Source organism: Egretta garzetta, unplaced genomic scaffold (assembly GCF_000687185.1).
Source record: "Egretta garzetta isolate BGI_Z169 unplaced genomic scaffold, ASM68718v1 scaffold448, whole genome shotgun sequence".
NCBI lineage: Eukaryota > Metazoa > Chordata > Aves > Pelecaniformes > Ardeidae > Egretta > Egretta garzetta.
The window spans coordinates 2,029,802-2,043,397 of NW_009260497.1; the positions used below are offsets into that span (position 1 = coordinate 2,029,802).

Here is a 13,596-nt window from a genome sequence, read left to right on the forward strand (position 1 = left end):
ATCTCATCATTGAGATTCTCTCTTAATTAAACCTGGCATTTACAGGCAGGGAGGGATCACACATTCCAGAGCAAAAGTTATTTGAATAAAGGGTACCCTGCACGAGGTACCTACACAGCTCAGTGCACTTCCATATTCCTAACAGCATTCACAACTGTTTAACCTAGATAGGCCCCATTCAATAGAGCAATGAGACAGCTCTTAAAAATGCCTGGCTACTGGTGCTGTGCAGAGAGTTCTCCAGTAAATAGAAAATGAAGGCTTTTTTTTAACCTCTGGAAATATTACTGGGCAACGGCAAGACAAGGCCATGGCTTACCCATCCAAATTAGAAGTCCAGGGCTAACTGGAAAGAGAAGAGGAAACACGCAGCGTGTGCCAGGATGGCAAAATAAGAAGGAAGAGTCCAAGTTTAAGGGATCTGTCAGTCCCTCGTCACACTGGTAGAGCTGTCAAATGTCAGCTACGGAAAAAAGAAATAAGGGAAAAGAAGAGAGAAATAGCTCCCTCCAGAAAAATTATCTATCCTTTCCATGTATGCTCAGGATAGAGCTTTCTTTCTCCCTAGCAGCTGGCCAAGGCTCGCTTCAACTGCAGTTACCGCCAGCGGATAGCAGGAACTTAAGCTCAGCTCAACAGCCTCAGGGGCCAAACGCTCAACTCTGCTCGCAGCACTGTAAAACAAAATGCCGCAATGGGAAATTCTGCCTCTTCCGAGTCAGTTTTCCAAGCCACAGTGTGAACCAGAGGACACCAGTACAACCGTGCTGCCCGGATGATCACAACCACTTGGAAAGGTTCACCAGCTTGCCAAAACCCCTACATGAACAGACCCAAGCCCCAAACGCTCACTTCTTCATACCCACACCAAACATAAATTCAGCCAGAAAGAGCAAAGTCCAGAAGAAATCAAATACAAGGAGCACTTGAGCATGGCAACAGGTCTTTAAAAAAAAAAGGGGTTGTGGGTTTGGCTTGTGTGGACATAACTCATTTCCTAAGCATATTCTAGCAGGACCACACAGAAAATTAGAGATCATTTCTCCTGGGAGAAGTATATTCCATTTGTGCCAAGGCAGACAAGTACAGTGATGTCTACAAACACTCAAGCTCCTACATGAGAGTAGTTCACTGCAGTATCCCACTTCTGCACCAGGCAAGCTCACTTGACGCTAGGTGGGAAAATTATTCTTGGCTAGTATGCACAAACCATACAAGCCTTAAGCCCTCTTCGAAACACACACAGCTTCTAGGTTTCCCTGTCACCAGAAAAGCCTGCAAACATAAACCAGTGCGGTCACACCCAAGGCTGCAGATAGCACTGCCGCCACTAACACTTTTGCCAAGGTCCGGCTCTCTCGCCCCTAACCAGTGTTTTGCCCACACCAGCAAAACTGGCAATCCCCACCAGCACCACCACCGCCAGACTGCTTTTGGTAAAAGGAAAAGCACAAAGCAGTGTTTAGTGCTGCAGTTACCTGAAGGAAAACTGGGGACAACGGCACACTAGTTGCCCTGCAAAGAAGTTAGCAACAGCCAGCCGTGGATCTTGATGGGGAAGCAGGGCATCCTATGAGTTTGGAAGCCAGGCCATCAATTTATTAAAACAAAAAAGATCAACGAGAAAACAACATGTGCAGGAAGGGTCACCCCAATATTTCTCTACCAACAGCAGCTCAGGACTGAGCTGCATCAGATCTTAGGAAAATACTCCCAAGAGCTCGGTGACGAAACCTCGCTAACACAACTTCTGCCCGCAGCTGGTTTGCACGAGGGTTTCCAGACTGTCACATTCAGGGAGAACTTCGGTACGCTGCTCAAGTTTAAAGTTTTACAGATTTTAAACCAAGAAACAAATGATTAACCTATTTTTTCCTGGCATATTTAATTCTACGAGGAGAGGTAAAGATATCTAGACAGGGCACACAACCAAATCCTGCAGCCGTTGCACAACATCACAGGCAATCCCTTCCCCATTATTTCACACAGTGATGAACGGTACAAAAAGCACAAACTGCAGCTGTCACAACTCAAATCGAGACGAATTGCTAAGATCTCTACGCACATCAGATTTCGGACGTGAAGACCTGCATTCATCCACAGAAAAACAGCGAACTGTAATACCTATAATGCGGGGAAAAGCGAGCATGGAAAACGGGCTCTGTAAATCACTCGCCCGCACTCCCGCTCCAGGGCTCTTTCTGTGTCCCCGCCCTGTTTTGCCTTGCATGCTGCTTATAGGTTTTCTACTTCAAAATTCCTTGCATGCATACAAGCAACATATTCATGTACAGTTTAATGCAGAAATTCCCTAAAATTTGGGAAAATGTTCTTGTATGTCTTTCAGGGAGCCAAAACACTTGTTTGGGAGCGGGAAAGAACAATTTGCATTCAAAGAACTGGCTGCCAGACTGAGTTTTAAAACTGATTTTGTCATTTTTCTAAGTCATTCCTCGTAAAACTACTTCTCTTGCTCTTCTTACTCATAGACGGGTTTTTATCTAAAATGCTGAAGAAAGGAATCCACACCAACTAGAACTGGTACCCAAGCTACAAATCAAAATATATTAAAAAAAAAAAATCAGCCAAAAAAGCTTGAAGTTGTACCATAATTCAAAACCAACACATCTTTATTCCTCATATGCTGATGTAGAAACATCAGACAGCTATAGGAACCAGTAAGTTGGGGGAAAAAATAAAAATATAAAAAACGCAACCTCTCCTGTGCACTATTACTACCACATATGCTTCTTACCATTCACAAATCAAATGTGTGATAAGAATATCCTAAATCCTGTAAATATACATTTATGTATGTAAATGTACAATGGTTTAAACACCAGATGTGAGTGGTCAAACAAATTTATCACATTTTAACTAAATTTATCACATTTTAAACTAAAACAGGGTAGGTTTAAACTGGATCTAAGGAAGAAATCCTTTACTGTGAAAGTGATGAAACCCTGGCATGGGTTGCCCAGAGAGGTGGTGGAGGCCCCATCCCTGGAAACGTTCAAGGCCAGGTTGGATGGGGCTCTGAGCAATCTGATCTGGTTAAAGGTGTCCCTGCTCCCTGCAGGGGGATCGGACTGGGTGACCTGTAGGGATCCTTTCCAACCCAAAGCATTCTGTGATCCTATGATCTTCAAAGTGATGTAACACATCCTACCATTTTATGTTAGTACACTTCACGGAAGTTACTATTTTATCCCTGCTTTGCTGATGGAGAACTAGACACAAATGATCTCCAGCCACCTATGACTGTTTATATAGGATGCCGAGCACCAGGACCACAAAAATTGATTTTACAGCTGAAGAATAAAATACTTTTTTAAAAAATAAAAATGAAAAATGAATAACAGTGTTACCAACTGAATGTACAAAAAGACCATGAAAATCATACCACCGCAGGATAACCAGCACCCTGTGAAGCAGGAGAGCTTCCAAAGGAAGCTATCAAGCTAGAATAGTATTTAAACAGTTGACAAAACATAATATTGAACTTAGAAAGCTGCAAAAGACTTTAAAAACCTACTTGTTGTACAAATTATGACAGGAGTTTAACGCTGAAGCACATGCAAGAGAGCAAACATTGTGTGAAAGGTCTCTGTCGCTGGTGACAGGTTGTCTTTGGGCATCCGTCAGGTTGCTTAACAATTTACACAAGATGTTAAGCAACTGTAAATGTGATCCTCTTGACTTACTATCCAAAGTGTTTCCTAAGGGTGTGTTATACTATTAGTATTTCAGTTTATCACAGCCAAGCTGTAAGGCCTGGGCTGTCTAGGCAAGGATGCTGTAGCATGGGAGAAGTTGAAACTTGAGCAGCCCTTCCAGCTCCATATATCATAACTATGTACCTATTCAATAAAAAATGAGCGAAATTCTTATGGGCAGCAGGATAAAATTTCAGTGAAATATTACACACCAAGAGTAAAGCTTCAGAAAATGCATTCTCGTGAGGTTCAGGCATTTACGTACAAAAAGGATGCAGTTCTCAAACCTAGTTCTACCTTACTATCTTGCCCCCAACAACAGTTGCACAATTGTAAAGCAGCTGAAGACGTCTGCGAGGATGAGACTGAGCTCACATAAAACAGACCTCAAAGACTAAAATCTACAGTCTACAAAACACAAAAACTCATCCATGAAATGGATGCTGCCTTCCACGAGGCCCTCACATAGGTGCATACCACCCCAATAAAAAATTCAAGCTACTTACTCTAATAGAAATAAGAGATACCTCACTTGTCTGAGGGGCTCTAATTCCATTGCAAGGGATATGATGATAATACTCCATGAGAAAAACCAGCAGACATCGCTCATGCTGTGCCTTCAACCCAAGAACTGAAGACTTGCATTACAGCATTACCTTAATCTTCAGCACTAGCTGAGCCCTAAACCACAGGAAGATGAAGGATGTATCAGGGAGGCATCACTCCATGATTCTCTACCTCCTTCATGTGGAGGTACCGCAACACCAGGGTACTGCAGACAGCAGCTGAAGCAAGTCCTGGGCCACATCCCAGCTCCAAAAAGCCATCTAAGAGAGTTCTTATGCCAAAGCCAATATCCATCAAGAAGAGACTGCAGTCAGTACCTTGGGGGAGACACATCGACGGCCTGACCCAGCACAAAAATTTTGTGCCTTCCAAGCCTTCCTCTTTTTAATTTACAATACCACTAGCTGCTACCAGTGAGTCTGAATATACGAACGAGAGCATAAAACATTTTTGTTGCAACAAATGAGTGTGGAAGACTTAAAAATTCTGTGATTGTGAAAATTCAGTTTCTTAAAAAACAAAAAATATTCTCCTCTCATAAAATGTATTGTAACTATGGAAAAAGTTAACCCTAATATAATACCTTTAGAAGTGGCCAACTTTCCAAGAGCTTGTCATCTAAGGGAAAATTCTCTCAGGTCCTTTCAATTCTGTCAAGAAAACAGGAAGCAAATTTCAGTAAGCCATTTTGATAGAGTAAAATAGAGATAAAGATCTCTATTAAACTTGGCAACAAAGAGAGAGCCCACAAAATATCAGCCCGAGCAGCCACTTGCCACCCATCTATCACTGCACTGCTCACTGGAAAATGGCCCATTGTCCACCGTTGACCCAGTATGTAGGAGCACATAGGCAGCATGCGGGAAGCCAACAAGAAAGCACTGATGATACCCATTACCTCGTTTAGAAAATTAAAAACATAAACAAGAGAAAGGGGCAATTAAGACCCCAAATGTTGAGGACTACTGACAAGTTACTTGACAAAATGACAAAACCTTTAAGGATTAGGAAGAGAAAGCTGTTTCAGCAGTGTAGGAAACACGATCGTTCTGGTTAATCAGTGTGATGTGGAACATCTACTTTCAATCTTGACCAAGATCCTTAAACAAAGAGATTTCTCCAGTTCAGATGCAGTTTTAAATTTTGAAAGTTGGCATCTCACTCCGGCCTGCAGGCTTTGGAAGGGCCAAGTGAAGTACAACCACCACTGGTCACTTAGCCAAGTAAGACCTGGTAGAAAAGTAATGCCAAAGACTAACTTCCAAAGATCTTCAATACCTGGGCAAGGAGGATCCCCAACAGGTCATGCTTGAAATGTTACAGGATAAAAAGCCAGTGCCAACCATGCGTCTGACAAGGAATGGAAAAAAAATCTTTTCAGTCCTGTTAGTGTTGATGCAAATTTTGTTTTGCCGGAGTTACAAAATCATCGCTACCATGAATTAAACCAAATTAAAAAATCATTTCATCGTGGTATTTTCACTTATCCTTCCTTCTTTTAGTTTATTGTCCGGCCCTTCTTCTTAATTATTTTTTTTAAGACACTAAACTTAATTATGTTAGATGCTCCAAGCTCTAGTAATATTGCTGTTGATGTGCTAGAGTACAGGTTTACCAGGTGTCTTAACTTCTTCCACGAGTAATACTCAATCCAGTTTTACCAATCGTGAGTACGTTTGCTTGTGCTGCAAAGAGACTGTAAGACCTTGCAGAGTACACAGAACAAGCCAAGGAGAATGAGAATTGTGCCTCTCAGAAGTTAAATATTTTACAATGGAATAATTACTAATAAATAAGAAAATAAAAGACATCACAACCACTAAAACACACAGCCCTGCTTGTGAAGAAAGCATCCAAACCAGCTGTACTGAACTATTCTGAATTTTTATTTTCCATTTCCAACGGCTACCTGGAAAAATAACCTGTATCCGAAAATCTCAACACTGATCCCTTCTAAAAAAAAAAAAAAAAAACCAAACCAGAAACCAAACCAGTACTACACCACATATATAAAATACTTGCAAATAGGTCTAGAAAGACTGGATAGAAAAAGCAGCATTCACAGAAGTCATGAGTCACCAGCACTGCCGACACATACTTTGGTTACTGCAGAACAGTCCTCATCCCACCGCTCTGCCGTACACTTTGCAACACGCCAGAAACAAAAATCAGGAGGAGGTACTTGCATGGATTTCCTGACTGCGGTAGTCAAGGCCCCTCTTTACCACAAAGCATGACTTCGTGAGCTTGGACGTTAGTATCAAAGACCCTCAGCATGTCAGATTAAAATTAACTGTTCTTGTTGCTAAATAGCTTTGAAAATCCTGGATTTCACTTGCACCCTGGAGTGGAAAAAGCAAGGAGACAAGCAGAAAAGATTTTACTATTTCACACTTGGTAATAACATCCCAACTCTGAAAATCAAATCTTTCACATCATTCATTTTTGTAATAGTGACAGCTAGCATTTCACACACTGGAAAAAAAAAAAGGCCTCTTTCAAAGTAATTAATTATTTAACGACACTAGAAGCCTATCTTCTATGCCACAGAAAATGTTGCTAGTATTTTGTGACGATCTCTACAAATAAACACCCATCTGTGCATTTGGCGTTTGACCTGAAGTAACATCCCCAAAAGCTCAGAAACACACCTGGAAAAGGCAGAAAGAGCAGAAAGCCAGACACATGGCTCTCCCGCTATTATAAACCAGGCCATTAGCATCACATCCCTCAGCAAAATTCCCACGCCAAGTTTAACAACAGTGATTCCTATTTAGTTCCCTGACGCTTATCACAGAATCTCAGAATCCCAGAATGGCAGGGGGTGGAAGGGACCTCCGGAGCCCAACGCCCCGGCTCAAGCAGGCTCACCCAGAGCAGGGTGCACAGGACATCGTCCAGGCAGGGGTTGGGTATCTCCAGAGAAGGAGACTCCACAGCCCCCCTGGGCAGCCTCTGCCAGGGCTCGGTCACCCTTACATTAAAGTTCTTCCTCACGTTCAACTGGAACCTCTTCTGCTTCAGTTTGTGCCCATTGCCCCTTGTCCTGGCACTGGGCACCACTGAGAAGAGTCTGGCTCCATCCTCGTGACACCCACTCTTCAGATACTTGTACGTGTTGATGAGATCCCCTCTCAGCCTTCTCTTCTCCAGGCTAAACAAGCCCAGCTCCCCCAACCTTTCCTCGTAGGGGAGATGCTTCAGTCCCGCCATCATCTTTGTAGACCTCCTCTGGACTCTCTCCAGTAGCTCCTCACCCTTCTTGAACCATGAAGCCCAGAACTGGATGCAGTACTTGGACACAGTACTGGCCACAGATCATGGCACACTCGAGGATGCCACAGCACTAGCTCGTCAGAGCGGGTAGGAACAGCTCTTTTGGGGCCAGGGGAGAGCAAGACCCTCTCCTTTCCCCTCCAGCCCAAAGAGCTGTTTCTCATACTTATCTAGGTGTAAAAATCAAGCAGCACCCTTACAGTCTTGTATTTCTGGTCTAAGTTAGTCGCAGCAGGTGAACTTAATGTCCTGGTAAAAACCTCAAGCACTCAGCTTGGTTAACACTAGTATAAAACATGAAGTATGTCATGAACTGCTGTCAAGCTGTTGGCCCAAAGCAAGCAAACACAGTGACAGCCACCCGAGATCACGTAGGCAATCAGTCAGGTTCAGAGTAAACTCAACTAAGATCCAAATGTTTTGAAGCTGCCCGAGCTAACCACTCTGCGTTCTGTATTCCCAAACTACGCGAGCTGCAAAGCTAAAATCACGTCTTTTTACGCCACCGAGTAGCCACTATCGAACTGGGAAGCATCTCTCTGCACACTCACAGCACACCAACACAGTGGTGGGAAAACTGCCTTCACATGCGCATTTAGAGCAACTTTTCTGTGTGAATTGGCCAAAAAAAGCTTACGGATAGGTAGCGGAGACTCCGTACAGATGCCTGCTCTCAGCCTTCAGCCCTTTCCCCTCCAGCACCCTCAGGGAGTATTTGCTGCTGGCATTTTAGGCAGCCTCCGGGCTGTCGGACTGATGTGACCTGCCCGTAGCAGGAGAGGGAGATCCTTTCCGTGACCTCCTAAATTCCAAAGAGGCCCTTTTCAGCAGCACCTGGAATTGGGCCAGAAATTATTTCTCCTCAATTCTGATCTCCTGAATCCTGGCAAAAGGTTAAAACTGTTTAATTCCTTGTCCTATGAATTCCTGATTGGTCAAACAGTTCGAAACAGAAGTTCACAGATTCTTTACGTTTTTTCTCCTTTTAGCTTTTAAGTAATGTTTTAGAATTTCAAAAGCTGCTCACTTTAAAACATTAACAAAACTTACTAAACAATTTTTTTTTTCACACCCTGAAGCAGATTACACTTCAGCTTGAGTGTTCTTTCCATTCAGCCCCTTCCAACGAGCTAGATCCACAAGAAACTGCCTCGCCAGCTTCTGTCTGACCTCCGGATAAGTGAAGCCCGAAGACCCCTCTAAAAGAGGGTGGCCTTTTGCAGTAGACAGGCTCAGGGGAAAGATATTTTCATTTTCATTCCTCTACGTTCTCACTTGATTGGAGACCTTTTCAAGAGGAAAGGGCCTTAACATTCAAAGATGATTTTAAAAAGCATCTTCCAGAAACAGCCTTTTCTCTCTCTTGTCCAAGAGATGCCTCTGTTAGTTAAAGCAGTTCTAGAACAATTGTAAATGAAGAATAAATACAATTTAGAGCAGAAAGCATGACATTTGTTCCCAAAGCAAGGCCCACGTTATCAAACAAAATTCTAATTTCACTCGTTAAAGCAGCTATGGGAAAGTCTACGTATGCTGACAGCCACACACCCCTGTGGGTACACGCGGAGTCAAGCATCCAGCACCTAAACAGGAAGCAGAAAACTTCAGAAAACAAAAGTAGAAGTTGAGCTGGAAAGGCTTTGTAGTGTATTTCCATCCCGCAGTACACCTGCCAGCTGCCCTCATTCTGGTTCACATTATGGTAAATCCCTTTCTTAACACGGTACGCCACTTTTAAACCGTGCTTGCCGTTGCCCTAGCACATTGGGTTCCTTCCTATGGCTGCTTTTCTTTGAAATGAAAGTACAGAATTAGAAAGAATTAAACCCATCTTATGAAAATAACTCCTTTAAAGATAGAAAACAATTTCTTCGAGAATGGGCGAAGAGAACAGCCCTGACCAGATTCAGATATAGTACGGTTGTTGGCAACAGGTAACCACACATCTTCCAGGACAACATCCAGTATTTCAGCAGCAAACTGTTGAAGCACACAACTTTGGGCAAACCCATCCTTGCCAGAGCTACACCAACACCAGTGCTGGGCTTAGCTCTTTTGGGAAACAACAACCTGACCTAGCTGTTATACAGAGCCCCCAATACTTCCTAGGAGTCTTTAAAATACTGTATTTCCCTAGTAAGGCACGTTCATTAAAACAGTTCTAAGCACCAGTAGGTCATTAGCGGCTGAAGCGAAGATTTTTAAAAGCATTTGGAAATTTATAAGCAAAGGTTAGATACATCAGTTTGAGAATTTCAAAATCCACTCGTCTTGCCTGATGAAAAAAGGAAGCCTCACCAATTTCTGAAGCATTTAAATACACCGTGACCTCAGCCTTTTGACAGCAGAAGGAATTCCTTCTGTGAGTTCACAGACAGGGTGTCTGATCACCCAAAATTTATCTAAACAGCAAAACCAAAACTCCAGTTGCTTTTAAGGCATGTTCCTAACGTTTACATCTCTACCTGCCTGCCAGGTGAGACATCTTCAAAGCCTGACTAATGCCCGTTCCCAGCTGGGAAAACAGAAAGAACGATCGAGTTAAAAAACTGGCAAGTCACATACAGAACTGGGCCCAAACCCAGTGTTTCCAGCTCTCTGTGACAGACACCGTCCACTACATCAGTCAAAATACAAGCACTAAAGCATATGTTTTCCAATGAAAGCAAGGCACGACTTTATGTGAAATCACGCTCCAAAATCTCAAAGGCCTTGAGTGGTGAAGTAAGGCTTGAATACGAAGGGTGAGCTCAATCTACACCTCGCAGCCCAGGCCCCAGGTAGGTAGGTCCCTGGGAGATCTCGCATTCTTACCCAAAAACATCCCCTACCTCTTACCACCTGCAGTTAAACCCAAATAAGAGCTTTCGGAAAATCTTACAAGATAGCAACTTCAAGACACCCTAATTCCAAACAGCAAAGCACAATAAGAATCCTTAGGCCTTCAGGGAACGCTGTAGTGTTTTCCTTGGCTAAAACATATTAGCCACATCATCCCGCCTTCCAAACCAGTGCCTTGCCCACGGGTTTCTTGCTCTTTCACACCAGATGAGTACCCTGGACTCCTATTCCCCACCTACGGGCTACCGTCCCCTGGCACGAGCACAGCTGCCCTCGCACCACATCAAAGTCCAGAGCTTCCCCTCTTGCTGGCACACGCTCGGGCATCCCTTGCCCTATGGCCTCGCTCTGCCCCAAGGCTGGAGAAAATGCTGATTTTTGCCTAACGGAAAGTCCTGCAAACCCTGAAAGCTCACAGGAGATGCAGTCTCCTACATGGTGCTCCCCCAGTCAAACTGACCTTGCCGAGAGGCAAAATGAATACAGGACCGGCTGAGCGCTGCATTAGGAGGCCTGTATCGTTTCTGAGAGTCAACCTGGGAGCTCAGCCCAGCACCCAAGCGCTTGGAGCGATATGTTATCTTTAGCAGCCCTGCATGTCACAGGGCAAGCGGTCACCTCAGCATTTGCAAGGTTAAACTCAACCGACAAGGCCCGTTCAGTTACTGTTACTACCACAGCAGGTAGAGAAACCTCTCTAAGGCAACGTTGTGCAATTACAAAGCACTCTCAAAGTTTTGGGCCAGGTAGTCACACGTGATTTAGATTTAGGAAGGAGGTGCCTCCTCACAAAAGGAAAAATCGAGCTTGCTGCAGCCTTCCTGAATCTCTCTCCTGGCCCAAGAGAGTGCCCCTGCTTTGACGAGAGCAGAGCAGAACTGATCACAGCAACTACATTTCTAGAAAAAGAAGGGAAAGCTCCACAACCGCCTTCTTTTGGCAACTCGGCTGCCTTTTCCCAACTGCCAGCAGAACTACAATTCATTAGGATGCACACTAATACATGGTGCCTGGCTGCTGAAGACCTCTCCTTCCCCTTGCTCTTCCTACCGCCATGCCTCCGCTACCTTCTCCTCTGGGAAGCTTGGCTGACACAGCTCACTTTAAAAGCTTTCTGCCCGCATCCCTGTTTCCAACCACAGGACTCGCATCTCTGCTGGTGTTATCACTGGGCCCGGCTATCTAGAACAGCCTCTCTGTAACTAGGGGTTGTTTTCAGAACAAATAGCTTTTTCTTTGTTGTGGCTGCCGCACAGACACGTCAATAAATGTGCGTGTTGTAAGAACCAAGAATATACTGGCACAAAACTCGCAGGGAAGCTCTTGGTGCCTCAGAGGCCTCCTAATGCAGAAGACAGATAAAAGGAAAAAGAAAAAAAAACAAACCCAAGAGTGATGAAAGAACTCCAAAGCAGAAGTATCTCTTATTAATAAAGCACATAGACCTAGATTCGGATCCCTACGGCTTCTCATACCGTCACAAGAACAAAATCTGCAGCATCAATGCCCTTCACACATAGTCTAAAGTTATACAGAAACCAAAGGTGCCTGAAGAGTTTACTCTGTTAAACACACCCGAAAGGCCGACTTAAACAATGCCAGCGCGCACAAGTTTTTCAAAGGATACACTGTAAAATAAGCACAAGATGAGACCTGCCATACATGGGCAAAGCATTCGCCCATCCGCTCCAGCGTCCACCCCAGAGAGGGAACGCGAGCAGGTACCTCCGGAAGGAAACTCCCCCCGGCTGGCCAAACATCCAAGCTGTAACTCGGTACAACTTCCACCCCGGTAAATCAGCCTCCGGCAAGCTGCCGCGCAGCGGCTCAGAGAGCACACGCCTTGGATGCACCGAAACACGTCACACCATGTTAAAAAGTGCAAGGTACAGGGGTGTTATTCCCCATCTAAGTAACCCAACATTGTCGTTTTAACAACTACACCTGCACAAAGACAAGTCAAATTCCACACACACCTTAGAGTAACTCAGACCTTCTGTGTTGTCTTTCTCAAGCATTTTTGTTCTGGCCTCAAGAACTGAAACATCCAACCACTGAACTTTAGAGTAAGGCTTTTCCTTCCCCTAAAATGTTACTCAGTAAATTATCTAAGTGCTCCTATTATCTTGAAGATTCTACTCAAAAAGTCATAAACACAAAGGCTTGGCATTTTTACTGTTCTATGTTGCTTCTATTTCAGTCCATTAGTCTGCAAAAATGAAATGACTAATTCATCAGTCCTCTGGTAACCTAAAACTGGAACAGCTCATTTGGTTACACAGGCGTATTTCTTAAGCTGCCTCCACAATATCTCTGCGAGTGAAATTATCTCAGTCTCCTAAACGAAGAAACTGAATCACAAAGTAGCTAGTCCCTGGGTTTTTAGGGAGGTACCACTCCAGGGCGCACTCTGAGGACACTCTGTACTGTAAAGTAGATCCTAGACCTTCCCAAGAGCAGGCCCACTTTTTCACATATAAAAAACACACACCAAAAAAAAAAAACCAAGAGAGAAAGACAGAAATAAAAATATAAACCCCTCCACCATACGCCTTGTTTGAACTGCACCTAACATTGCTGTTATTGCGAGACCTCCAAAGTAATGTTTATTGGAACGCTGCAATACCTGGGCTCTCTCCACTCACCGTAAGGCAGCACGTGAACCGGTTTATCTGGGCCACAGGCAAAGTGCAACGTTGCTCCTGGAAAGCCAGCTGATGAACTCTCCACTCCCAAACCAACCTTTGGGCAGTTGCTTGCACGTACCAGGCTAAACCCAACTTTATTCTCCCTGCTCCCCGAACAGCTTGCCATTAAACAGCTAAACCATCCTGCTGGGCTTTGACAGAATAAAGATGAAAGGCGGCAAGAAAAATAAAGCAGAGAAGGCAGGGAGGAGAAAAAAACAAGCAGGTGAGGTGCACAACGAGCAACGGGTGTTAACCAGCGCAGAAAGATGCGGGCTGATGGCCAGGCAGGGAGCGCGGGGGCTGCAAAGGGAAGCGGTGGGTGCTGGGAGCAACCTGCCGCTGCCCCTGGCGGGCAGGGCTCCACGCTCCGCTTCTGTATTTAAAGATATTTTTTCCATAAGGAGTTAGAACAGCAATACCCACAGCGATGTTCACGCACACACACGCCAGATTAATGAGGTTTTAACTAATTTTCCAAGATTAAGAGATTCCTTCCCCCCCCACCC

General features: G+C 44.3%; 1 protein-coding gene across 4 annotated transcripts in view; it reads right to left on the reverse strand.

Annotated features, from left to right (window-relative positions):
* The window catches only part of PAK2 (p21 (RAC1) activated kinase 2), a 41,218-nt gene extending 36,279 nt beyond the window's left edge, over window positions 1-4,939 (reverse strand). For 3 of the 4 annotated variants that reach the window (XR_004842729.1, XR_004842728.1, XM_035899957.1), the window contains exon 1: window positions 4,867-4,934. The gene's annotated coding sequence lies outside the window, so the exon portion shown is untranslated. Of the gene's footprint in view, window positions 1-4,866 lie in introns of all 4 variants that reach the window. The other variant, XR_004842730.1, reaches the window with a different exon arrangement.
* Window positions 4,940-13,596: the final 8,657 nt, after the last annotated feature.